The 22,896-nt window shown below is 47.6% G+C and overlaps 28 non-coding genes across 28 annotated transcripts; 12 read left to right on the top strand and 16 right to left on the bottom strand.

Annotated features, from left to right (window-relative positions):
- Positions 1-425: 425 nt before the first annotated feature.
- LOC141287342 (U5 spliceosomal RNA) lies at positions 426-541 on the bottom strand. Its single transcript, XR_012339447.1, has one exon. It is a non-coding gene; the product is annotated as a U5 spliceosomal RNA (small nuclear RNA).
- A 399-nt stretch (positions 542-940) lies between these two features.
- Positions 941-1,011, top strand: trnag-gcc (transfer RNA glycine (anticodon GCC)). Its single transcript has one exon. It is a non-coding gene; the product is annotated as a tRNA-Gly (tRNA).
- Positions 1,012-2,333: 1,322 nt separating this feature from the next.
- On the bottom strand, positions 2,334-2,449 carry LOC141287335 (U5 spliceosomal RNA). Its single transcript, XR_012339445.1, has one exon. It is a non-coding gene; the product is annotated as a U5 spliceosomal RNA (small nuclear RNA).
- A 399-nt stretch (positions 2,450-2,848) lies between these two features.
- Positions 2,849-2,919, top strand: trnag-gcc (transfer RNA glycine (anticodon GCC)). The gene has a single exon. It is a non-coding gene; the product is annotated as a tRNA-Gly (tRNA).
- A 1,322-nt stretch (positions 2,920-4,241) lies between these two features.
- Positions 4,242-4,357, bottom strand: LOC141287329 (U5 spliceosomal RNA). Its single transcript, XR_012339444.1, has one exon. It is a non-coding gene; the product is annotated as a U5 spliceosomal RNA (small nuclear RNA).
- A 399-nt stretch (positions 4,358-4,756) lies between these two features.
- trnag-gcc (transfer RNA glycine (anticodon GCC)) lies at positions 4,757-4,827 on the top strand. Its single transcript has one exon. It is a non-coding gene; the product is annotated as a tRNA-Gly (tRNA).
- Positions 4,828-6,148: 1,321 nt separating this feature from the next.
- LOC141287322 (U5 spliceosomal RNA) lies at positions 6,149-6,264 on the bottom strand. Its single transcript, XR_012339443.1, has one exon. It is a non-coding gene; the product is annotated as a U5 spliceosomal RNA (small nuclear RNA).
- Positions 6,265-6,663: 399 nt separating this feature from the next.
- trnag-gcc (transfer RNA glycine (anticodon GCC)) lies at positions 6,664-6,734 on the top strand. The gene has a single exon. It is a non-coding gene; the product is annotated as a tRNA-Gly (tRNA).
- Positions 6,735-7,478: 744 nt separating this feature from the next.
- trnag-ucc (transfer RNA glycine (anticodon UCC)) lies at positions 7,479-7,550 on the bottom strand. The gene has a single exon. It is a non-coding gene; the product is annotated as a tRNA-Gly (tRNA).
- Positions 7,551-8,055: 505 nt separating this feature from the next.
- On the bottom strand, positions 8,056-8,171 carry LOC141288925 (U5 spliceosomal RNA). Its single transcript, XR_012339773.1, has one exon. It is a non-coding gene; the product is annotated as a U5 spliceosomal RNA (small nuclear RNA).
- Positions 8,172-8,570: 399 nt separating this feature from the next.
- On the top strand, positions 8,571-8,641 carry trnag-gcc (transfer RNA glycine (anticodon GCC)). The gene has a single exon. It is a non-coding gene; the product is annotated as a tRNA-Gly (tRNA).
- A 744-nt stretch (positions 8,642-9,385) lies between these two features.
- Positions 9,386-9,457, bottom strand: trnag-ucc (transfer RNA glycine (anticodon UCC)). The gene has a single exon. It is a non-coding gene; the product is annotated as a tRNA-Gly (tRNA).
- Positions 9,458-9,962: 505 nt separating this feature from the next.
- LOC141287316 (U5 spliceosomal RNA) lies at positions 9,963-10,078 on the bottom strand. The gene has a single exon (XR_012339442.1). It is a non-coding gene; the product is annotated as a U5 spliceosomal RNA (small nuclear RNA).
- Positions 10,079-10,477: 399 nt separating this feature from the next.
- On the top strand, positions 10,478-10,548 carry trnag-gcc (transfer RNA glycine (anticodon GCC)). Its single transcript has one exon. It is a non-coding gene; the product is annotated as a tRNA-Gly (tRNA).
- A 1,322-nt stretch (positions 10,549-11,870) lies between these two features.
- Positions 11,871-11,986, bottom strand: LOC141288835 (U5 spliceosomal RNA). The gene has a single exon (XR_012339749.1). It is a non-coding gene; the product is annotated as a U5 spliceosomal RNA (small nuclear RNA).
- Positions 11,987-12,385: 399 nt separating this feature from the next.
- Positions 12,386-12,456, top strand: trnag-gcc (transfer RNA glycine (anticodon GCC)). Its single transcript has one exon. It is a non-coding gene; the product is annotated as a tRNA-Gly (tRNA).
- Positions 12,457-13,778: 1,322 nt separating this feature from the next.
- LOC141287308 (U5 spliceosomal RNA) lies at positions 13,779-13,894 on the bottom strand. The gene has a single exon (XR_012339440.1). It is a non-coding gene; the product is annotated as a U5 spliceosomal RNA (small nuclear RNA).
- Positions 13,895-14,293: 399 nt separating this feature from the next.
- Positions 14,294-14,364, top strand: trnag-gcc (transfer RNA glycine (anticodon GCC)). Its single transcript has one exon. It is a non-coding gene; the product is annotated as a tRNA-Gly (tRNA).
- Positions 14,365-15,686: 1,322 nt separating this feature from the next.
- On the bottom strand, positions 15,687-15,802 carry LOC141287301 (U5 spliceosomal RNA). Its single transcript, XR_012339439.1, has one exon. It is a non-coding gene; the product is annotated as a U5 spliceosomal RNA (small nuclear RNA).
- A 399-nt stretch (positions 15,803-16,201) lies between these two features.
- Positions 16,202-16,272, top strand: trnag-gcc (transfer RNA glycine (anticodon GCC)). Its single transcript has one exon. It is a non-coding gene; the product is annotated as a tRNA-Gly (tRNA).
- A 744-nt stretch (positions 16,273-17,016) lies between these two features.
- Positions 17,017-17,088, bottom strand: trnag-ucc (transfer RNA glycine (anticodon UCC)). The gene has a single exon. It is a non-coding gene; the product is annotated as a tRNA-Gly (tRNA).
- A 505-nt stretch (positions 17,089-17,593) lies between these two features.
- Positions 17,594-17,709, bottom strand: LOC141288919 (U5 spliceosomal RNA). The gene has a single exon (XR_012339772.1). It is a non-coding gene; the product is annotated as a U5 spliceosomal RNA (small nuclear RNA).
- A 399-nt stretch (positions 17,710-18,108) lies between these two features.
- trnag-gcc (transfer RNA glycine (anticodon GCC)) lies at positions 18,109-18,179 on the top strand. The gene has a single exon. It is a non-coding gene; the product is annotated as a tRNA-Gly (tRNA).
- A 744-nt stretch (positions 18,180-18,923) lies between these two features.
- Positions 18,924-18,995, bottom strand: trnag-ucc (transfer RNA glycine (anticodon UCC)). Its single transcript has one exon. It is a non-coding gene; the product is annotated as a tRNA-Gly (tRNA).
- A 505-nt stretch (positions 18,996-19,500) lies between these two features.
- LOC141287293 (U5 spliceosomal RNA) lies at positions 19,501-19,616 on the bottom strand. Its single transcript, XR_012339438.1, has one exon. It is a non-coding gene; the product is annotated as a U5 spliceosomal RNA (small nuclear RNA).
- Positions 19,617-20,015: 399 nt separating this feature from the next.
- Positions 20,016-20,086, top strand: trnag-gcc (transfer RNA glycine (anticodon GCC)). The gene has a single exon. It is a non-coding gene; the product is annotated as a tRNA-Gly (tRNA).
- A 1,322-nt stretch (positions 20,087-21,408) lies between these two features.
- LOC141288822 (U5 spliceosomal RNA) lies at positions 21,409-21,524 on the bottom strand. Its single transcript, XR_012339747.1, has one exon. It is a non-coding gene; the product is annotated as a U5 spliceosomal RNA (small nuclear RNA).
- A 399-nt stretch (positions 21,525-21,923) lies between these two features.
- trnag-gcc (transfer RNA glycine (anticodon GCC)) lies at positions 21,924-21,994 on the top strand. The gene has a single exon. It is a non-coding gene; the product is annotated as a tRNA-Gly (tRNA).
- The last annotated feature ends 902 nt before the right edge of the window (positions 21,995-22,896 follow it).

Raw genomic sequence — 22,896 nt, 5'->3', positions numbered from 1 at the left:
GCCATCTTTGTTTGTATCCCGTCATGTACGAGAGAGTGCTGTCTTTCCATGCGGGCTAAAGAAATCTGGAGCTGCGACGCAGAAAGCGCAAAGGCCGCAAGTACAGAACGTGGTGAGGCGCGCTTCGTTCCACCGCCCATTGGCTGGTGGCCAGTTTTACTCTTGACACTCCAATACAGCTCTGTTGTGAGCAGAAAAGAATGCTGGAAGTACATAAGTCACTGACAGGGCCAAAGTAGCTGAAGCCCAAGGTTTGGATCCCATCATGTCATGAGAGTGCTGTCTTTCCATGCTGGCTGAAAAAAAATGTGAAGTTGCGACACAGGAAGCGCAAAGGCTGCAAACACGGTCCACGAGAAAGCACGCTTTGCTCCAATGCACATTGGTGTGTGGTCAGATTTAGTCTGCTATTGAAACTGCAGTGCAGCTCTGCTGTGAGCAGAGCACCCAAAAATACAGGTCACTCGGAAAGGTTCCCCTCCACGGAAATCTTTAGTAAAAGGCGAAAGATTTATGCGTCTATGAAGAGAAACTCGAGTTGTGTGCCCATGCGCTTGAGCATGTGCGCTCCCTGTGGTAAACCACTATACTCACAAAGGGTAATCTAGGGTGCCGATAAGATTTTCATCTCCCCCTCACTCCAAATGGGAGGAGTAAAAGTTAAAAAGTCTCTTCCATCATCCATTCTCGCCTGCCACACAGGAGGCCTGGCTCTGATTCCCGGGCAAATGCAGGAACAGAGTTCTTTTAAGTAAGGGGTGTGTGTTTGCATGTGTGTGGGATTCTTTAAAATGAGCCTTGAAGGCCAAACCTGATTTGCTAGAAGGAGCTCCAAACTTTGCATATTGACCCAACCCCCCTTTACCTGGATTTGACGTGTAACAGTTACGCACCATTACTAAATCCAGGGCAATGTGAAGGCCGAAAGTCTCCCAGCCGAGCATTGGTGGTTCAGTGGTAGAATTCTCGCCTGCCACGCGGGAGACCCGGGTCCGATTCCCGGCCAATGCAGGAACGGAGTGCTTTTAATTAAGTTGTGTGTGTGCTTGCATGTGTGTAAGGTTCTTTAAAATGAAGCCTGATTTACTTGAAGGAGCTCCAACCTTTGCATACCGACCAACCCCCGTTCCCTGCCGAATCTTTTCAGAAACTCATTAGTCCGTCTATATTCGTCAAATGCCTATAAAACTTGTTCACTTTATCTATAGGTTGACGAAGTTTAGCAGTGGGCAATATACTCGTAAATGCGGTGTTAATTCCAAACGTTCTCCCTCCTTTCCGAGCATTGGTGGTTCAGTGGTAGAATTCTAGCAGTGGGCGATATGATCCACGTAAATGCGATGTTACTGCCACATGATTTCCCATCCTTTTTTTCATGTTCCCATTATGAAAAGTAAAAAAAAAATAGTAATAATAGTAAAGTGGTCCAAATGAGGACCCCCTGTAATGTGTAGCATTCAAGATATTGGGAGACTCAATAAGATCAAGGCAGGTTGATTTGTTTTTTTCATGGAGTAGTAGCTCCTTATGCTGATGTCGGTGAAGTCAAGTCGGCTGGGGGCGAAGCACAGCGGGTACAGCTCCTCGTTAGTATAGTGGACAGTATCTCCGCCTGTCACGCGGAATACCGGGGTTCGATTCCCCGACGGGGAGACCCAGCTCTTTGCTGCTACTGAACGACTCATCCAAAAGATTTTGGTGCTGACAGAGGTCACAGAAGGAGTTCTGCTTCAACGTCAGCCAGAGCCAAAACAAATGCGTTGGCCGGGAATCGAACCCGGGTCAACTGCTTGGAAGGCAGCTATGCTCAACACTATACCACCAACGCAAGTTCCCGACTCCAGCTTTTAGCCATCTGAAAAGAATGCTTGAAATGCACAAGTCACTGATAGGGCAAAAGGAGCTGAAGCCATCTTTGTTTGTATCCCGTCATGTACGAGAGAGTGCTGTCTTTCCATGCGGGCTAAAGAAATCTGGAGCTGCGACGCAGAAAGCGCAAAGGCCGCAAGTACAGAACGTGGTGAGGCGCGCTTCGTTCCACCGCCCATTGGCTGGTGGCCAGTTTTACTCTTGACACTCCAATACAGCTCTGTTGTGAGCAGAAAAGAATGCTGGAAGTACATAAGTCACTGACAGGGCCAAAGTAGCTGAAGCCCAAGGTTTGGATCCCATCATGTCATGAGAGTGCTGTCTTTCCATGCTGGCTGAAAAAAAATGTGAAGTTGCGACACAGGAAGCACAAAGGCTGCAAACACGGTCCACGAGAAAGCACGCTTTGCTCCAATGCACATTGGTGTGTGGTCAGATTTAGTCTGCTATTGAAACTGCAGTGCAGCTCTGCTGTGAGCAGAGCACCCAAAAATACAGGTCACTCGGAAAGGTTCCCCTCCACGGAAATCTTTAGTAAAAGGCGAAAGATTTATGCGTCTATGAAGAGAAACTCGAGTTGTGTGCCCATGCGCTTGAGCATGTGCGCTCCCTGTGGTAAACCACTATACTCACAAAGGGTAATCTAGGGTGCCGATAAGATTTTCATCTCCCCCTCACTCCAAATGGGAGGAGTAAAAGTTAAAAAGTCTCTTCCATCATCCATTCTCGCCTGCCACACAGGAGGCCTGGCTCTGATTCCCGGGCAAATGCAGGAACAGAGTTCTTTTAAGTAAGGGGTGTGTGTTTGCATGTGTGTGGGATTCTTTAAAATGAGCCTTGAAGGCCAAACCTGATTTGCTAGAAGGAGCTCCAAACTTTGCATATTGACCCAACCCCCCTTTACCTGGATTTGACGTGTAACAGTTACGCACCATTACTAAATCCAGGGCAATGTGAAGGCCGAAAGTCTCCCAGCCGAGCATTGGTGGTTCAGTGGTAGAATTCTCGCCTGCCACGCGGGAGACCCGGGTCCGATTCCCGGCCAATGCAGGAACGGAGTGCTTTTAATTAAGTTGTGTGTGTGCTTGCATGTGTGTAAGGTTCTTTAAAATGAAGCCTGATTTACTTGAAGGAGCTCCAACCTTTGCATACTGACCAACCCCCGTTCCCTGCCGAATCTTTTCAGAAACTCATTAGTCTGTCTATATTCGTCAAATGCCTATAAAACTTGTTCACTTTATCTATAGGTTGACGAAGTTTAGCAGTGGGCAATATACTCGTAAATGCGGTGTTAATTCCAAACGTTCTCCCTCCTTTCCGAGCATTGGTGGTTCAGTGGTAGAATTCTAGCAGTGGGTGATATGATCCACGTAAATGCGATGTTACTGCCACATGATTTCCCATCCTTTTTTTCATGTTCCCATTATGAAAAGTAAAAAAATAATAGTAATAATAGTAAAGTGGTCCAAATGAGGACCCCCTGTAATGTGTAGCATTCAAGATATTGGGAGACTCAATAAGATCAAGGCAGGTTGATTTGTTTTTTTCATGGAGTAGTGGCTCCTTATGCTGATGTCGGTGAAGTCAAGTCGGCTGGGGGCGAAGCACAGCGGGTACAGCTCCTCGTTAGTATAGTGGACAGTATCTCCGCCTGTCACGCGGAAGACTGGGGTTCGATTCCCCGACGGGGAGACCCAGCTCTTTGCTGCTGCTGAACGACTCATCCAAAAGATTTTGGTGCTGACAGAGGTCACAGAAGGAGTTCTGCTTCAACGTCAGCCAGAGCCAAAACAAATGCGTTGGCCGGGAATCGAACCTAGGTCAACTGCTTGGAAGGCAGCTATGCTCACCACTATACCACCAACGCAAATTCCCGACTCCAGCTTTTAGCCATCTGAAAAGAATGCTTGAAATGCACAAGTCACTGATAGGGCAAAAGGAGCTGAAGCCATCTTTGTTTGTATCCCGTCATGTACGAGAGAGTGCTGTCTTTCCATGCGGGCTAAAGAAATCTGGAGCTGCGACGCAGAAAGCGCAAAGGCCGCAAGTACAGAACGTGGTGAGGCGCGCTTCGTTCCACCGCCCATTGGCTGGTGGCCAGTTTTACTCTTGACACTCCAATACAGCTCTGTTGTGAGCAGAAAAGAATGCTGGAAGTACATAAGTCACTGACAGGGCCAAAGTAGCTGAAGCACATGGTTTGGATCCCATCATGTCATGAGAGTGCTGTCTTTCCATGCTGGCTGAAAAAAAATGTGAAGTTGCGACACAGGAAGCGCAAAGGCTGCAAACACGGTCCACGAGAAAGCACGCTTTGCTCCAATGCACATTGCTGTGTGGTCAGATTTAGTCTGCTATTGAAACTGCAGTGCAGCTCTGCTGTGAGCAGAGCACCCAAAAATACAGGTCACTCGGAAAGGTTCCCCTCCACGGAAATCTTTAGTAAAAGGCGAAAGATTTATGCGTCTATGAAGAGAAACTCGAGTTGTGTACCCATGCGCTTGAGCATGTGCGCTCCCTGTGGTAAACCACTATACTCACAAAGGGTAATCTAGGGTGCCGATAAGATTTTCATCTCCCCCTCACTCCAAATGGGAGGAGTAAAAGTTAAAAAGTCTCTTCCATCATCCATTCTCGCCTGCCACACAGGAGGCCTGGCTCTGATTCCCGGACAAATGCAGGAACAGAGTTCTTTTAAGTAAGGGGTGTGTGTTTGCATGTGTGTGGGATTCTTTAAAATGAGCCTTGAAGGCCAAGCCTGATTTGCTAGAAGGAGCTCCAAACTTTGCATATTGACCCAACCCCCCTTTACCTGGATTTGACGTGTAACAGTTACGCACCATTACTAAATCCAGGGCAATGTGAAGGCCGAAAGTCTCCCAGCCGAGCATTGGTGGTTCAGTGGTAGAATTCTCGCCTGCCACGCGGGAGACCCGGGTCCGATTCCCGGCCAATGCAGGAACGGAGTGCTTTTAATTAAGTTGTGTGTGTGCTTGCATGTGTGTAAGGTTCTTTAAAATGAAGCCTGATTTACTTGAAGGAGCTCCAACCTTTGCATACCGACCAACCCCCGTTCCCTGCCGAATCTTTTCAGAAACTCATTAGTCCGTCTATATTCGTCAAATGCCTATAAAACTTGTTCACTTTATCTATAGGTTGACGAAGTTTAGCAGTGGGCAATATACTCGTAAATGCGGTGTTAATTCCAAACGTTCTCCCTCCTTTCCGAGCATTGGTGGTTCAGTGGTAGAATTCTAGCAGTGGGCGATATGATCCACGTAAATGCGATGTTACTGCCACATGATTTCCCATCCTTTTTTTCATGTTCCCATTATGAAAAGTAAAAAAAAATAGTAATAATAGTAAAGTGGTCCAAATGAGGACCCCCTGTAATGTGTAGCATTCAAGATATTGGGAGACTCAATAAGATCAAGGCAGGTTGATTTGTTTTTTTCATGGAGTAGTGGCTCCTTATGCTGATGTCGGTGAAGTCAAGTCGGCTGGGGGCGAAGCACAGCTGGTACAGCTCTTCGTTAGTATAGTGGACAGTATCTCCGCCTGTCACGCGGAAGACCGGGGTTCGATTCCCCGACGGGGAGACCCAGCTCTTTGCTGCTGCTGAACGACTCATCCAAAAGATTTTGGTGCTGACAGAGCTCACAGAAGGAGTTCTGCTTCAACGTCAGCCAGAGCCAAAACAAATGCGTTGGCCGGGAACCGAACCCGGGTCAACTGCTTGGAAGGCAGCTATGCTCACCACTATACCACCAACGCAAGTTCCCGACTCCAGCTTTTAGCCATCTGAAAAGAATGCTTGAAATGCACAAGTCACTGATAGGGCAAAAGGAGCTGAAGCCATCTTTGTTTGTATCCCGTCATGTACGAGAGAGTGCTGTCTTTCCATGCGGGCTAAAGAAATCTGGAGCTGCGACGCAGAAAGCGCAAAGGCCGCAAGTACAGAACGTGGTGAGGCGCGCTTCGTTCCACCGCCCATTGGCTGGTGGCCAGTTTTACTCTTGACACTCCAATACAGCTCTGTTGTGAGCAGAAAAGAATGCTGGAAGTACATAAGTCACTGACAGGGCCAAAGTAGCTGAAGCACATGGTTTGGATCCCATCATGTCATGAGAGTGCTGTCTTTCCATGCTGGCTGAAAAAAAATGTGAAGTTGCGACACAGGAAGCGCAAAGGCTGCAAACACGGTCCACGAGAAAGCACGCTTTGCTCCAATGCACATTGGTGTGTGGTCAGATTTAGTCTGCTATTGAAACTGCAGTGCAGCTCTGCTGTGAGCAGAGCACCCAAAAATACAGGTCACTCGGAAAGGTTCCCCTCCACGGAAATCTTTAGTAAAAGGCGAAAGATTTATGCGTCTATGAAGAGAAACTCGAGTTGTGTACCCATGCGCTTGAGCATGTGCGCTCCCTGTGGTAAACCACTATACTCACAAAGGGTAATCTAGGGTGCCGATAAGATTTTCATCTCCCCCTCACTCCAAATGGGAGGAGTAAAAGTTAAAAAGTCTCTTCCATCATCCATTCTCGCCTGCCACACAGGAGGCCTGGCTCTGATTCCCGGACAAATGCAGGAACAGAGTTCTTTTAAGTAAGGGGTGTGTGTTTGCATGTGTGTGGGATTCTTTAAAATGAGCCTTGAAGGCCAAGCCTGATTTGCTAGAAGGAGCTCCAAACTTTGCATATTGACCCAACCCCCCTTTACCTGGATTTGACGTGTAACAGTTACGCACCATTACTAAATCCAGGGCAATGTGAAGGCCGAAAGTCTCCCAGCCGAGCATTGGTGGTTCAGTGGTAGAATTCTCGCCTGCCACGCGGGAGACCCGGGTCCGATTCCCGGCCAATGCAGGAACGGAGTGCTTTTAATTAAGTTGTGTGTGTGCTTGCATGTGTGTAAGGTTCTTTAAAATGAAGCCTGATTTACTTGAAGGAGCTCCAACCTTTGCATACCGACCAACCCCCGTTCCCTGCCGAATCTTTTCAGAAACTCATTAGTCCGTCTATATTCGTCAAATGCCTATAAAACTTGTTCACTTTATCTATAGGTTGACGAAGTTTAGCAGTGGGCAATATACTCGTAAATGCGGTGTTAATTCCAAACGTTCTCCCTCCTTTCCGAGCATTGGTGGTTCAGTGGTAGAATTCTAGCAGTGGGCGATATGATCCACGTAAATGCGATGTTACTGCCACATGATTTCCCATCCTTTTTTTCATGTTCCCATTATGAAAAGTAAAAAAAAATAGTAATAATAGTAAAGTGGTCCAAATGAGGACCCCCTGTAATGTGTAGCATTCAAGATATTGGGAGACTCAATAAGATCAAGGCAGGTTGATTTGTTTTTTTCATGGAGTAGTGGCTCCTTATGCTGATGTCGGTGAAGTCAAGTCGGCTGGGGGCGAAGCACAGCTGGTACAGCTCTTCGTTAGTATAGTGGACAGTATCTCCGCCTGTCACGCGGAAGACCGGGGTTCGATTCCCCGACGGGGAGACCCAGCTCTTTGCTGCTGCTGAACGACTCATCCAAAAGATTTTGGTGCTGACAGAGCTCACAGAAGGAGTTCTGCTTCAACGTCAGCCAGAGCCAAAACAAATGCGTTGGCCGGGAATCGAACCCGGGTCAACTGCTTGGAAGGCAGCTATGCTCACCACTATACCACCAACGCAAGTTCCCGACTCCAGCTTTTAGCCATCTGAAAAGAATGCTTGAAATGCACAAGTCACTGATAGGGCAAAAGGAGCTGAAGCCATCTTTGTTTGTATCCCGTCATGTACGAGAGAGTGCTGTCTTTCCATGCGGGCTAAAGAAATCTGGAGCTGCGACGCAGAAAGCGCAAAGGCCGCAAGTACAGAACGTGGTGAGGCGCGCTTCGTTCCACCGCCCATTGGCTGGTGGCCAGTTTTACTCTTGACACTCCAATACAGCTCTGTTGTGAGCAGAAAAGAATGCTGGAAGTACATAAGTCACTGACAGGGCCAAAGTAGCTGAAGCCCAAGGTTTGGATCCCATCATGTCATGAGAGTGCTGTCTTTCCATGCTGGCTGAAAAAAAATGTGAAGTTGCGACACAGGAAGCGCAAAGGCTGCAAACACGGTCCACGAGAAAGCACGCTTTGCTCCAATGCACATTGGTGTGTGGTCAGATTTAGTCTGCTATTGAAACTGCAGTGCAGCTCTGCTGTGAGCAGAGCACCCAACAATACAGGTCACTCGGAAAGGTTCCCCTCCACGGAAATCTTTAGTAAAAGGCGAAAGATTTATGCGTCTATGAAGAGAAACTCGAGTTGTGTGCCCATGCGCTTGAGCATGTGCGCTCCCTGTGGTAAACCACTATACTCACAAAGGGTAATCTAGGGTGCCGATAAGATTTTCATCTCCCCCTCACTCCAAATGGGAGGAGTAAAAGTTAAAAAGTCTCTTCCATCATCCATTCTCGCCTGCCACACAGGAGGCCTGGCTCTGATTCCCGGGCAAATGCAGGAACAGAGTTCTTTTAAGTAAGGGGTGTGTGTTTGCATGTGTGTGGGATTCTTTAAAATGAGCCTTGAAGGCCAAACCTGATTTGCTAGAAGGAGCTCCAAACTTTGCATATTGACCCAACCCCCCTTTACCTGGATTTGACGTGTAACAGTTACGCACCATTACTAAATCCAGGGCAATGTGAAGGCCGAAAGTCTCCCAGCCGAGCATTGGTGGTTCAGTGGTAGAATTCTCGCCTGCCACGCGGGAGACCCGGGTCCGATTCCCGGCCAATGCAGGAACGGAGTGCTTTTAATTAAGTTGTGTGTGTGCTTGCATGTGTGTAAGGTTCTTTAAAATGAAGCCTGATTTACTTGAAGGAGCTCCAACCTTTGCATACCGACCAACCCCCGTTCCCTGCCGAATCTTTTCAGAAACTCATTAGTCCGTCTATATTCGTCAAATGCCTATAAAACTTGTTCACTTTATCTATAGGTTGACGAAGTTTAGCAGTGGGCAATATACTCGTAAATGCGGTGTTAATTCCAAACGTTCTCCCTCCTTTCCGAGCATTGGTGGTTCAGTGGTAGAATTCTAGCAGTGGGCGATATGATCCACGTAAATGCGATGTTACTGCCACATGATTTCCCATCCTTTTTTTCATGTTCCCATTATGAAAAGTAAAAAAAAATAGTAATAATAGTAAAGTGGTCCAAATGAGGACCCCCTGTAATGTGTAGCATTCAAGATATTGGGAGACTCAATAAGATCAAGGCAGGTTGATTTGTTTTTTTCATGGAGTAGTGGCTCCTTATGCTGATGTCGGTGAAGTCAAGTCGGCTGGGGGCGAAGCACAGCTGGTACAGCTCTTCGTTAGTATAGTGGACAGTATCTCCGCCTGTCACGCGGAAGACCGGGGTTCGATTCCCCGACGGGGAGACCCAGCTCTTTGCTGCTGCTGAACGACTCATCCAAAAGATTTTGGTGCTGACAGAGCTCACAGAAGGAGTTCTGCTTCAACGTCAGCCAGAGCCAAAACAAATGCGTTGGCCGGGAATCGAACCCGGGTCAACTGCTTGGAAGGCAGCTATGCTCACCACTATACCACCAACGCAAGTTCCCGACTCCAGCTTTTAGCCATCTGAAAAGAATGCTTGAAATGCACAAGTCACTGATAGGGCAAAAGGAGCTGAAGCCATCTTTGTTTGTATCCCGTCATGTACGAGAGAGTGCTGTCTTTCCATGCGGGCTAAAGAAATCTGGAGCTGCGACGCAGAAAGCGCAAAGGCCGCAAGTACAGAACGTGGTGAGGCGCGCTTCGTTCCACCGCCCATTGGCTGGTGGCCAGTTTTACTCTTGACACTCCAATACAGCTCTGTTGTGAGCAGAAAAGAATGCTGGAAGTACATAAGTCACTGACAGGGCCAAAGTAGCTGAAGCCCAAGGTTTGGATCCCATCATGTCATGAGAGTGCTGTCTTTCCATGCTGGCTGAAAAAAAATGTGAAGTTGCGACACAGGAAGCGCAAAGGCTGCAAACACGGTCCACGAGAAAGCACGCTTTGCTCCAATGCACATTGGTGTGTGGTCAGATTTAGTCTGCTATTGAAACTGCAGTGCAGCTCTGCTGTGAGCAGAGCACCCAAAAATACAGGTCACTCGGAAAGGTTCCCCTCCACGGAAATCTTTAGTAAAAGGCGAAAGATTTATGCGTCTATGAAGAGAAACTCGAGTTGTGTGCCCATGCGCTTGAGCATGTGCGCTCCCTGTGGTAAACCACTATACTCACAAAGGGTAATCTAGGGTGCCGATAAGATTTTCATCTCCCCCTCACTCCAAATGGGAGGAGTAAAAGTTAAAAAGTCTCTTCCATCATCCATTCTCGCCTGCCACACAGGAGGCCTGGCTCTGATTCCCGGGCAAATGCAGGAACAGAGTTCTTTTAAGTAAGGGGTGTGTGTTTGCATGTGTGTGGGATTCTTTAAAATGAGCCTTGAAGGCCAAACCTGATTTGCTAGAAGGAGCTCCAAACTTTGCATATTGACCCAACCCCCCTTTACCTGGATTTGACGTGTAACAGTTACGCACCATTACTAAATCCAGGGCAATGTGAAGGCCGAAAGTCTCCCAGCCGAGCATTGGTGGTTCAGTGGTAGAATTCTCGCCTGCCACGCGGGAGACCCGGGTCCGATTCCCGGCCAATGCAGGAACGGAGTGCTTTTAATTAAGTTGTGTGTGTGCTTGCATGTGTGTAAGGTTCTTTAAAATGAAGCCTGATTTACTTGAAGGAGCTCCAACCTTTGCATACCGACCAACCCCCGTTCCCTGCCGAATCTTTTCAGAAACTCATTAGTCCGTCTATATTCGTCAAATGCCTATAAAACTTGTTCACTTTATCTATAGGTTGACGAAGTTTAGCAGTGGGCAATATACTCGTAAATGCGGTGTTAATTCCAAACGTTCTCCCTCCTTTCCGAGCATTGGTGGTTCAGTGGTAGAATTCTAGCAGTGGGCGATATGATCCACGTAAATGCGATGTTACTGCCACATGATTTCCCATCCTTTTTTTCATGTTCCCATTATGAAAAGTAAAAAAAAAATAGTAATAATAGTAAAGTGGTCCAAATGAGGACCCCCTGTAATGTGTAGCATTCAAGATATTGGGAGACTCAATAAGATCAAGGCAGGTTGATTTGTTTTTTTCATGGAGTAGTAGCTCCTTATGCTGATGTCGGTGAAGTCAAGTCGGCTGGGGGCGAAGCACAGCGGGTACAGCTCCTCGTTAGTATAGTGGACAGTATCTCCGCCTGTCACGCGGAATACCGGGGTTCGATTCCCCGACGGGGAGACCCAGCTCTTTGCTGCTACTGAACGACTCATCCAAAAGATTTTGGTGCTGACAGAGGTCACAGAAGGAGTTCTGCTTCAACGTCAGCCAGAGCCAAAACAAATGCGTTGGCCGGGAATCGAACCCGGGTCAACTGCTTGGAAGGCAGCTATGCTCAACACTATACCACCAACGCAAGTTCCCGACTCCAGCTTTTAGCCATCTGAAAAGAATGCTTGAAATGCACAAGTCACTGATAGGGCAAAAGGAGCTGAAGCCATCTTTGTTTGTATCCCGTCATGTACGAGAGAGTGCTGTCTTTCCATGCGGGCTAAAGAAATCTGGAGCTGCGACGCAGAAAGCGCAAAGGCCGCAAGTACAGAACGTGGTGAGGCGCGCTTCGTTCCACCGCCCATTGGCTGGTGGCCAGTTTTACTCTTGACACTCCAATACAGCTCTGTTGTGAGCAGAAAAGAATGCTGGAAGTACATAAGTCACTGACAGGGCCAAAGTAGCTGAAGCCCAAGGTTTGGATCCCATCATGTCATGAGAGTGCTGTCTTTCCATGCTGGCTGAAAAAAAATGTGAAGTTGCGACACAGGAAGCGCAAAGGCTGCAAACACGGTCCACGAGAAAGCACGCTTTGCTCCAATGCACATTGGTGTGTGGTCAGATTTAGTCTGCTATTGAAACTGCAGTGCAGCTCTGCTGTGAGCAGAGCACCCAAAAATACAGGTCACTCGGAAAGGTTCCCTTCCACGGAAATCTTTAGTAAAAGGCGAAAGATTTATGCGTCTATGAAGAGAAACTCGAGTTGTGTGCCCATGCGCTTGAGCATGTGCGCTCCCTGTGGTAAACCACTATACTCACAAAGGGTAATCTAGGGTGCCGATAAGATTTTCATCTCCCCCTCACTCCAAATGGGAGGAGTAAAAGTTAAAAAGTCTCTTCCATCATCCATTCTCGCCTGCCACACAGGAGGCCTGGCTCTGATTCCCGGGCAAATGCAGGAACAGAGTTCTTTTAAGTAAGGGGTGTGTGTTTGCATGTGTGTGGGATTCTTTAAAATGAGCCTTGAAGGCCAAACCTGATTTGCTAGAAGGAGCTCCAAACTTTGCATATTGACCCAACCCCCCTTTACCTGGATTTGACGTGTAACAGTTACGCACCATTACTAAATCCAGGGCAATGTGAAGGCCGAAAGTCTCCCAGCCGAGCATTGGTGGTTCAGTGGTAGAATTCTCGCCTGCCACGCGGGAGACCCGGGTCCGATTCCCGGCCAATGCAGGAACGGAGTGCTTTTAATTAAGTTGTGTGTGTGCTTGCATGTGTGTAAGGTTCTTTAAAATGAAGCCTGATTTACTTGAAGGAGCTCCAACCTTTGCATACCGACCAACCCCCGTTCCCTGCCGAATCTTTTCAGAAACTCATTAGTCCGTCTATATTCGTCAAATGCCTATAAAACTTGTTCACTTTATCTATAGGTTGACGAAGTTTAGCAGTGGGCAATATACTCGTAAATGCGGTGTTAATTCCAAACGTTCTCCCTCCTTTCCGAGCATTGGTGGTTCAGTGGTAGAATTCTAGCAGTGGGCGATATGATCCACGTAAATGCGATGTTACTGCCACATGATTTCCCATCCTTTTTTTCATGTTCCCATTATGAAAAGTAAAAAAAAAATAGTAATAATAGTAAAGTGGTCCAAATGAGGACCCCCTGTAATGTGTAGCATTCAAGATATTGGGAGACTCAATAAGATCAAGGCAGGTTGATTTGTTTTTTTCATGGAGTAGTAGCTCCTTATGCTGATGTCGGTGAAGTCAAGTCGGCTGGGGGCGAAGCACAGCGGGTACAGCTCCTCGTTAGTATAGTGGACAGTATCTCCGCCTGTCACGCGGAATACCGGGGTTCGATTCCCCGACGGGGAGACCCAGCTCTTTGCTGCTACTGAACGACTCATCCAAAAGATTTTGGTGCTGACAGAGGTCACAGAAGGAGTTCTGCTTCAACGTCAGCCAGAGCCAAAACAAATGCGTTGGCCGGGAATCGAACCCGGGTCAACTGCTTGGAAGGCAGCTATGCTCAACACTATACCACCAACGCAAGTTCCCGACTCCAGCTTTTAGCCATCTGAAAAGAATGCTTGAAATGCACAAGTCACTGATAGGGCAAAAGGAGCTGAAGCCATCTTTGTTTGTATCCCGTCATGTACGAGAGAGTGCTGTCTTTCCATGCGGGCTAAAGAAATCTGGAGCTGCGACGCAGAAAGCGCAAAGGCCGCAAGTACAGAACGTGGTGAGGCGCGCTTCGTTCCACCGCCCATTGGCTGGTGGCCAGTTTTACTCTTGACACTCCAATACAGCTCTGTTGTGAGCAGAAAAGAATGCTGGAAGTACATAAGTCACTGACAGGGCCAAAGTAGCTGAAGCCCAAGGTTTGGATCCCATCATGTCATGAGAGTGCTGTCTTTCCATGCTGGCTGAAAAAAAATGTGAAGTTGCGACACAGGAAGCGCAAAGGCTGCAAACACGGTCCACGAGAAAGCACGCTTTGCTCCAATGCACATTGGTGTGTGGTCAGATTTAGTCTGCTATTGAAACTGCAGTGCAGCTCTGCTGTGAGCAGAGCACCCAAAAATACAGGTCACTCGGAAAGGTTCCCCTCCACGGAAATCTTTAGTAAAAGGCGAAAGATTTATGCGTCTATGAAGAGAAACTCGAGTTGTGTGCCCATGCGCTTGAGCATGTGCGCTCCCTGTGGTAAACCACTATACTCACAAAGGGTAATCTAGGGTGCCGATAAGATTTTCATCTCCCCCTCACTCCAAATGGGAGGAGTAAAAGTTAAAAAGTCTCTTCCATCATCCATTCTCGCCTGCCACACAGGAGGCCTGGCTCTGATTCCCGGGCAAATGCAGGAACAGAGTTCTTTTAAGTAAGGGGTGTGTGTTTGCATGTGTGTGGGATTCTTTAAAATGAGCCTTGAAGGCCAAACCTGATTTGCTAGAAGGAGCTCCAAACTTTGCATATTGACCCAACCCCCCTTTACCTGGATTTGACGTGTAACAGTTACGCACCATTACTAAATCCAGGGCAATGTGAAGGCCGAAAGTCTCCCAGCCGAGCATTGGTGGTTCAGTGGTAGAATTCTCGCCTGCCACGCGGGAGACCCGGGTCCGATTCCCGGCCAATGCAGGAACGGAGTGCTTTTAATTAAGTTGTGTGTGTGCTTGCATGTGTGTAAGGTTCTTTAAAATGAAGCCTGATTTACTTGAAGGAGCTCCAACCTTTGCATACCGACCAACCCCCGTTCCCTGCCGAATCTTTTCAGAAACTCATTAGTCCGTCTATATTCGTCAAATGCCTATAAAACTTGTTCACTTTATCTATAGGTTGACGAAGTTTAGCAGTGGGCAATATACTCGTAAATGCGGTGTTAATTCCAAACGTTCTCCCTCCTTTCCGAGCATTGGTGGTTCAGTGGTAGAATTCTAGCAGTGGGCGATATGATCCACGTAAATGCGATGTTACTGCCACATGATTTCCCATCCTTTTTTTCATGTTCCCATTATGAAAAGTAAAAAAAAAATAGTAATAATAGTAAAGTGGTCCAAATGAGGACCCCCTGTAATGTGTAGCATTCAAGATATTGGGAGACTCAATAAGATCAAGGCAGGTTGATTTGTTTTTTTCATGGAGTAGTAGCTCCTTATGCTGATGTCGGTGAAGTCAAGTCGGCTGGGGGCGAAGCACAGCTGGTACAGCTCTTCGTTAGTATAGTGGACAGTATCTCCGCCTGTCACGCGGAAGACCGGGGTTCGATTCCCCGACGGGGAGACCCAGCTCTTTGCTGCTGCTGAACGACTCATCCAAAAGATTTTGGTGCTGACAGAGCTCACAGAAGGAGTTCTGCTTCAACGTCAGCCAGAGCCAAAACAAATGCGTTGGCCGGGAACCGAACCCGGGTCAACTGCTTGGAAGGCAGCTATGCTCACCACTATACCACCAACGCAAGTTCCCGACTCCAGCTTTTAGCCATCTGAAAAGAATGCTTGAAATGCACAAGTCACTGATAGGGCAAAAGGAGCTGAAGCCATCTTTGTTTGTATCCCGTCATGTACGAGAGAGTGCTGTCTTTCCATGCGGGCTAAAGAAATCTGGAGCTGCGACGCAGAAAGCGCAAAGGCCGCAAGTACAGAACGTGGTGAGGCGCGCTTCGTTCCACCGCCCATTGGCTGGTGGCCAGTTTTACTCTTGACACTCCAATACAGCTCTGTTGTGAGCAGAAAAGAATGCTGGAAGTACATAAGTCACTGACAGGGCCAAAGTAGCTGAAGCACATGGTTTGGATCCCATCATGTCATGAGAGTGCTGTCTTTCCATGCTGGCTGAAAAAAAATGTGAAGTTGCGACACAGGAAGCGCAAAGGCTGCAAACACGGTCCACGAGAAAGCACGCTTTGCTCCAATGCACATTGGTGTGTGGTCAGATTTAGTCTGCTATTGAAACTGCAGTGCAGCTCTGCTGTGAGCAGAGCACCCAAAAATACAGGTCACTCGGAAAGGTTCCCCTCCACGGAAATCTTTAGTAAAAGGCGAAAGATTTATGCGTCTATGAAGAGAAACTCGAGTTGTGTACCCATGCGCTTGAGCATGTGCGCTCCCTGTGGTAAACCACTATACTCACAAAGGGTAATCTAGGGTGCCGATAAGATTTTCATCTCCCCCTCACTCCAAATGGGAGGAGTAAAAGTTAAAAAGTCTCTTCCATCATCCATTCTCGCCTGCCACACAGGAGGCCTGGCTCTGATTCCCGGACAAATGCAGGAACAGAGTTCTTTTAAGTAAGGGGTGTGTGTTTGCATGTGTGTGGGATTCTTTAAAATGAGCCTTGAAGGCCAAGCCTGATTTGCTAGAAGGAGCTCCAAACTTTGCATATTGACCCAACCCCCCTTTACCTGGATTTGACGTGTAACAGTTACGCACCATTACTAAATCCAGGGCAATGTGAAGGCCGAAAGTCTCCCAGCCGAGCATTGGTGGTTCAGTGGTAGAATTCTCGCCTGCCACGCGGGAGACCCGGGTCCGATTCCCGGCCAATGCAGGAACGGAGTGCTTTTAATTAAGTTGTGTGTGTGCTTGCATGTGTGTAAGGTTCTTTAAAATGAAGCCTGATTTACTTGAAGGAGCTCCAACCTTTGCATACCGACCAACCCCCGTTCCCTGCCGAATCTTTTCAGAAACTCATTAGTCCGTCTATATTCGTCAAATGCCTATAAAACTTGTTCACTTTATCTATAGGTTGACGAAGTTTAGCAGTGGGCAATATACTCGTAAATGCGGTGTTAATTCCAAACGTTCTCCCTCCTTTCCGAGCATTGGTGGTTCAGTGGTAGAATTCTAGCAGTGGGCGATATGATCCACGTAAATGCGATGTTACTGCCACATGATTTCCCATCCTTTTTTTCATGTTCCCATTATGAAAAGTAAAAAAAAATAGTAATAATAGTAAAGTGGTCCAAATGAGGACCCCCTGTAATGTGTAGCATTCAAGATATTGGGAGACTCAATAAGATCAAGGCAGGTTGATTTGTTTTTTTCATGGAGTAGTGGCTCCTTATGCTGATGTCGGTGAAGTCAAGTCGGCTGGGGGCGAAGCACAGCTGGTACAGCTCTTCGTTAGTATAGTGGACAGTATCTCCGCCTGTCACGCGGAAGACCGGGGTTCGATTCCCCGACGGGGAGACCCAGCTCTTTGCTGCTGCTGAACGACTCATCCAAAAGATTTTGGTGCTGACAGAGCTCACAGAAGGAGTTCTGCTTCAACGTCAGCCAGAGCCAAAACAAATGCGTTGGCCGGGAATCGAACCCGGGTCAACTGCTTGGAAGGCAGCTATGCTCACCACTATACCACCAACGCAAGTTCCCGACTCCAGCTTTTAGCCATCTGAAAAGAATGCTTGAAATGCACAAGTCACTGATAGGGCAAAAGGAGCTGAAGCCATCTTTGTTTGTATCCCGTCATGTACGAGAGAGTGCTGTCTTTCCATGCGGGCTAAAGAAATCTGGAGCTGCGACGCAGAAAGCGCAAAGGCCGCAAGTACAGAACGTGGTGAGGCGCGCTTCGTTCCACCGCCCATTGGCTGGTGGCCAGTTTTACTCTTGACACTCCAATACAGCTCTGTTGTGAGCAGAAAAGAATGCTGGAAGTACATAAGTCACTGACAGGGCCAAAGTAGCTGAAGCCCAAGGTTTGGATCCCATCATGTCATGAGAGTGCTGTCTTTCCATGCTGGCTGAAAAAAAATGTGAAGTTGCGACACAGGAAGCGCAAAGGCTGCAAACACGGTCCACGAGAAAGCACGCTTTGCTCCAATGCACATTGGTGTGTGGTCAGATTTAGTCTGCTATTGAAACTGCAGTGCAGCTCTGCTGTGAGCAGAGCACCCAACAATACAGGTCACTCGGAAAGGTTCCCCTCCACGGAAATCTTTAGTAAAAGGCGAAAGATTTATGCGTCTATGAAGAGAAACTCGAGTTGTGTGCCCATGCGCTTGAGCATGTGCGCTCCCTGTGGTAAACCACTATACTCACAAAGGGTAATCTAGGGTGCCGATAAGATTTTCATCTCCCCCTCACTCCAAATGGGAGGAGTAAAAGTTAAAAAGTCTCTTCCATCATCCATTCTCGCCTGCCACACAGGAGGCCTGGCTCTGATTCCCGGGCAAATGCAGGAACAGAGTTCTTTTAAGTAAGGGGTGTGTGTTTGCATGTGTGTGGGATTCTTTAAAATGAGCCTTGAAGGCCAAACCTGATTTGCTAGAAGGAGCTCCAAACTTTGCATATTGACCCAACCCCCCTTTACCTGGATTTGACGTGTAACAGTTACGCACCATTACTAAATCCAGGGCAATGTGAAGGCCGAAAGTCTCCCAGCCGAGCATTGGTGGTTCAGTGGTAGAATTCTCGCCTGCCACGCGGGAGACCCGGGTCCGATTCCCGGCCAATGCAGGAACGGAGTGCTTTTAATTAAGTTGTGTGTGTGCTTGCATGTGTGTAAGGTTCTTTAAAATGAAGCCTGATTTACTTGAAGGAGCTCCAACCTTTGCATACCGACCAACCCCCGTTCCCTGCCGAATCTTTTCAGAAACTCATTAGTCCGTCTATATTCGTCAAATGCCTATAAAACTTGTTCACTTTATCTATAGGTTGACGAAGTTTAGCAGTGGGCAATATACTCGTAAATGCGGTGTTAATTCCAAACGTTCTCCCTCCTTTCCGAGCATTGGTGGTTCAGTGGTAGAATTCTAGCAGTGGGCGATATGATCCACGTAAATGCGATGTTACTGCCACATGATTTCCCATCCTTTTTTTCATGTTCCCATTATGAAAAGTAAAAAAAAATAGTAATAATAGTAAAGTGGTCCAAATGAGGACCCCCTGTAATGTGTAGCATTCAAGATATTGGGAGACTCAATAAGATCAAGGCAGGTTGATTTGTTTTTTTCATGGAGTAGTGGCTCCTTATGCTGATGTCGGTGAAGTCAAGTCGGCTGGGGGCGAAGCACAGCTGGTACAGCTCTTCGTTAGTATAGTGGACAGTATCTCCGCCTGTCACGCGGAAGACCGGGGTTCGATTCCCCGACGGGGAGACCCAGCTCTTTGCTGCTGCTGAACGACTCATCCAAAAGATTTTGGTGCTGACAGAGCTCACAGAAGGAGTTCTGCTTCAACGTCAGCCAGAGCCAAAACAAATGCGTTGGCCGGGAATCGAACCCGGGTCAACTGCTTGGAAGGCAGCTATGCTCACCACTATACCACCAACGCAAGTTCCCGACTCCAGCTTTTAGCCATCTGAAAAGAATGCTTGAAATGCACAAGTCACTGATAGGGCAAAAGGAGCTGAAGCCATCTTTGTTTGTATCCCGTCATGTACGAGAGAGTGCTGTCTTTCCATGCGGGCTAAAGAAATCTGGAGCTGCGACGCAGAAAGCGCAAAGGCCGCAAGTACAGAACGTGGTGAGGCGCGCTTCGTTCCACCGCCCATTGGCTGGTGGCCAGTTTTACTCTTGACACTCCAATACAGCTCTGTTGTGAGCAGAAAAGAATGCTGGAAGTACATAAGTCACTGACAGGGCCAAAGTAGCTGAAGCCCAAGGTTTGGATCCCATCATGTCATGAGAGTGCTGTCTTTCCATGCTGGCTGAAAAAAAATGTGAAGTTGCGACACAGGAAGCGCAAAGGCTGCAAACACGGTCCACGAGAAAGCACGCTTTGCTCCAATGCACATTGGTGTGTGGTCAGATTTAGTCTGCTATTGAAACTGCAGTGCAGCTCTGCTGTGAGCAGAGCACCCAAAAATACAGGTCACTCGGAAAGGTTCCCCTCCACGGAAATCTTTAGTAAAAGGCGAAAGATTTATGCGTCTATGAAGAGAAACTCGAGTTGTGTGCCCATGCGCTTGAGCATGTGCGCTCCCTGTGGTAAACCACTATACTCACAAAGGGTAATCTAGGGTGCCGATAAGATTTTCATCTCCCCCTCACTCCAAATGGGAGGAGTAAAAGTTAAAAAGTCTCTTCCATCATCCATTCTCGCCTGCCACACAGGAGGCCTGGCTCTGATTCCCGGGCAAATGCAGGAACAGAGTTCTTTTAAGTAAGGGGTGTGTGTTTGCATGTGTGTGGGATTCTTTAAAATGAGCCTTGAAGGCCAAACCTGATTTGCTAGAAGGAGCTCCAAACTTTGCATATTGACCCAACCCCCCTTTACCTGGATTTGACGTGTAACAGTTACGCACCATTACTAAATCCAGGGCAATGTGAAGGCCGAAAGTCTCCCAGCCGAGCATTGGTGGTTCAGTGGTAGAATTCTCGCCTGCCACGCGGGAGACCCGGGTCCGATTCCCGGCCAATGCAGGAACGGAGTGCTTTTAATTAAGTTGTGTGTGTGCTTGCATGTGTGTAAGGTTCTTTAAAATGAAGCCTGATTTACTTGAAGGAGCTCCAACCTTTGCATACCGACCAACCCCCGTTCCCTGCCGAATCTTTTCAGAAACTCATTAGTCCGTCTATATTCGTCAAATGCCTATAAAACTTGTTCACTTTATCTATAGGTTGACGAAGTTTAGCAGTGGGCAATATACTCGTAAATGCGGTGTTAATTCCAAACGTTCTCCCTCCTTTCCGAGCATTGGTGGTTCAGTGGTAGAATTCTAGCAGTGGGCGATATGATCCACGTAAATGCGATGTTACTGCCACATGATTTCCCATCCTTTTTTTCATGTTCCCATTATGAAAAGTAAAAAAAAAATAGTAATAATAGTAAAGTGGTCCAAATGAGGACCCCCTGTAATGTGTAGCATTCAAGATATTGGGAGACTCAATAAGATCAAGGCAGGTTGATTTGTTTTTTTCATGGAGTAGTAGCTCCTTATGCTGATGTCGGTGAAGTCAAGTCGGCTGGGGGCGAAGCACAGCGGGTACAGCTCCTCGTTAGTATAGTGGACAGTATCTCCGCCTGTCACGCGGAATACCGGGGTTCGATTCCCCGACGGGGAGACCCAGCTCTTTGCTGCTACTGAACGACTCATCCAAAAGATTTTGGTGCTGACAGAGGTCACAGAAGGAGTTCTGCTTCAACGTCAGCCAGAGCCAAAACAAATGCGTTGGCCGGGAATCGAACCCGGGTCAACTGCTTGGAAGGCAGCTATGCTCAACACTATACCACCAACGCAAGTTCCCGACTCCAGCTTTTAGCCATCTGAAAAGAATGCTTGAAATGCACAAGTCACTGATAGGGCAAAAGGAGCTGAAGCCATCTTTGTTTGTATCCCGTCATGTACGAGAGAGTGCTGTCTTTCCATGCGGGCTAAAGAAATCTGGAGCTGCGACGCAGAAAGCGCAAAGGCCGCAAGTACAGAACGTGGTGAGGCGCGCTTCGTTCCACCGCCCATTGGCTGGTGGCCAGTTTTACTCTTGACACTCCAATACAGCTCTGTTGTGAGCAGAAAAGAATGCTGGAAGTACATAAGTCACTGACAGGGCCAAAGTAGCTGAAGCCCAAGGTTTGGATCCCATCATGTCATGAGAGTGCTGTCTTTCCATGCTGGCTGAAAAAAAATGTGAAGTTGCGACACAGGAAGCGCAAAGGCTGCAAACACGGTCCACGAGAAAGCACGCTTTGCTCCAATGCACATTGGTGTGTGGTCAGATTTAGTCTGCTATTGAAACTGCAGTGCAGCTCTGCTGTGAGCAGAGCACCCAAAAATACAGGTCACTCGGAAAGGTTCCCTTCCACGGAAATCTTTAGTAAAAGGCGAAAGATTTATGCGTCTATGAAGAGAAACTCGAGTTGTGTGCCCATGCGCTTGAGCATGTGCGCTCCCTGTGGTAAACCACTATACTCACAAAGGGTAATCTAGGGTGCCGATAAGATTTTCATCTCCCCCTCACTCCAAATGGGAGGAGTAAAAGTTAAAAAGTCTCTTCCATCATCCATTCTCGCCTGCCACACAGGAGGCCTGGCTCTGATTCCCGGGCAAATGCAGGAACAGAGTTCTTTTAAGTAAGGGGTGTGTGTTTGCATGTGTGTGGGATTCTTTAAAATGAGCCTTGAAGGCCAAACCTGATTTGCTAGAAGGAGCTCCAAACTTTGCATATTGACCCAACCCCCCTTTACCTGGATTTGACGTGTAACAGTTACGCACCATTACTAAATCCAGGGCAATGTGAAGGCCGAAAGTCTCCCAGCCGAGCATTGGTGGTTCAGTGGTAGAATTCTCGCCTGCCACGCGGGAGACCCGGGTCCGATTCCCGGCCAATGCAGGAACGGAGTGCTTTTAATTAAGTTGTGTGTGTGCTTGCATGTGTGTAAGGTTCTTTAAAATGAAGCCTGATTTACTTGAAGGAGCTCCAACCTTTGCATACCGACCAACCCCCGTTCCCTGCCGAATCTTTTCAGAAACTCATTAGTCCGTCTATATTCGTCAAATGCCTATAAAACTTGTTCACTTTATCTATAGGTTGACGAAGTTTAGCAGTGGGCAATATACTCGTAAATGCGGTGTTAATTCCAAACGTTCTCCCTCCTTTCCGAGCATTGGTGGTTCAGTGGTAGAATTCTAGCAGTGGGCGATATGATCCACGTAAATGCGATGTTACTGCCACATGATTTCCCATCCTTTTTTTCATGTTCCCATTATGAAAAGTAAAAAAAAAATAGTAATAATAGTAAAGTGGTCCAAATGAGGACCCCCTGTAATGTGTAGCATTCAAGATATTGGGAGACTCAATAAGATCAAGGCAGGTTGATTTGTTTTTTTCATGGAGTAGTAGCTCCTTATGCTGATGTCGGTGAAGTCAAGTCGGCTGGGGGCGAAGCACAGCGGGTACAGCTCCTCGTTAGTATAGTGGACAGTATCTCCGCCTGTCACGCGGAATACCGGGGTTCGATTCCCCGACGGGGAGACCCAGCTCTTTGCTGCTACTGAACGACTCATCCAAAAGATTTTGGTGCTGACAGAGGTCACAGAAGGAGTTCTGCTTCAACGTCAGCCAGAGCCAAAACAAATGCGTTGGCCGGGAATCGAACCCGGGTCAACTGCTTGGAAGGCAGCTATGCTCAACACTATACCACCAACGCAAGTTCCCGACTCCAGCTTTTAGCCATCTGAAAAGAATGCTTGAAATGCACAAGTCACTGATAGGGCAAAAGGAGCTGAAGCCAT

This window comes from Garra rufa, chromosome 1, assembly GCF_049309525.1.
Source record: "Garra rufa chromosome 1, GarRuf1.0, whole genome shotgun sequence".
NCBI lineage: Eukaryota > Metazoa > Chordata > Actinopteri > Cypriniformes > Cyprinidae > Garra > Garra rufa.
This window is presented reverse-complemented; position numbering and strand designations above follow the sequence as displayed.